The sequence below is a fragment of the Orycteropus afer genome, unplaced genomic scaffold (assembly GCF_000298275.1).
Source record: "Orycteropus afer afer isolate SDZICR_OR568_19922 unplaced genomic scaffold, OryAfe1.0 scaffold00654, whole genome shotgun sequence".
Lineage (NCBI taxonomy): Eukaryota > Metazoa > Chordata > Mammalia > Tubulidentata > Orycteropodidae > Orycteropus > Orycteropus afer.
This window is the reverse complement of record NW_006922241.1, coordinates 142195-143219: the sequence shown is the minus strand read 5'-3', so window position 1 is coordinate 143219 and position 1025 is coordinate 142195. Positions and strand designations below refer to the sequence as shown.

At 37.2% G+C, this 1025-nt stretch overlaps 1 protein-coding gene across 1 annotated transcript in view; it reads right to left on the bottom strand.

Moving 5' to 3' along the window:
* Positions 1-1025, bottom strand: part of LOC103210806 (COMM domain-containing protein 10) — a gene marked incomplete at its 5' end in the record, with an annotated part of 365452 nt that overhangs the window by 223296 nt on the left and 141131 nt on the right. The gene's annotated exons all lie outside the window — the stretch shown is intronic.

The window sequence follows — 1025 nt, the reverse complement described above, 5'->3', positions numbered from 1 at the left end:
TGGTGATGTAGTGGTTAAGGTATTTGGCTGCTAACCGAAAAGTGGTTGGTTTGAACCCACCAAGAGCTCCATGGTAGACAGATGAGGCAGTCTACCTCTGTAAAGATTCATAGCCTTGGAAACCCAATGAGGGTCACTATGAGTCAGAATCAACTGGATGGTAGTGAGCATGGTTTGGTTATACTTATATTTATTGGCTTAAAATATGTATTACCTGTTAGAGATGAGCTCCACAATAGAAAAGAAAACCTTACCTATATCAGTAATACCTTGGCCAGTATCTCACACATAGAAAATACTTAAGATTTTAACTCAAACATTTAAAAAGTTATTGCTTAGCTGTTCAGTTTATTGTTAAATATCTTAACGTTTTCATTTCAAAATGTTGAAATCACTCATTTCCAATACTGTCATTTTGCAATCCACAAAAACATATCGGAGAAAATATAAAGGTACTTCAAAGTATATTCAATTATGTCTGAGGAATTCTATGATTATCAGATGCCTCTAAATTGCAAAGATTACAGTACATCGAGAGGGAACTACTAGAAATTCAAGCTAGGTTGAGAAAGGGATGTGGAATGAGGGATATCACTGCTAATGTAAGATGGATTTTGGCTAAAAGAATACAAGAAAGATGTCCACCTGTTTTTTAATGACTAGGCAAAAGCATTCAAAACATGGATCATAACAACTTAGGATAACACTGCAAAGAACAGGAATTCCAGAACACTTTAATTGTGCTCATGAGGAACCTGTACATAGACCAAGAGGCTGTCGTTTAAATAGAACAAGGGAATAGTGCATGGTTTAAAATCAGGGTTGTACCCTTTCACCATACTTATTCAACATGTATGCTACACAAATAATTCAAGAAACTGGACCATATGAAGGAGTTCTGGTGGAGTAATGCCTAAAACATTTGACTGCTAACCAGAAGGCTGGCAGTTCAAACACACTAGCCACTTCTCAGAAAGACTGGGCAATCTACTTCCGCAGAGGTACCACCTCAGAAACCCGAGGAA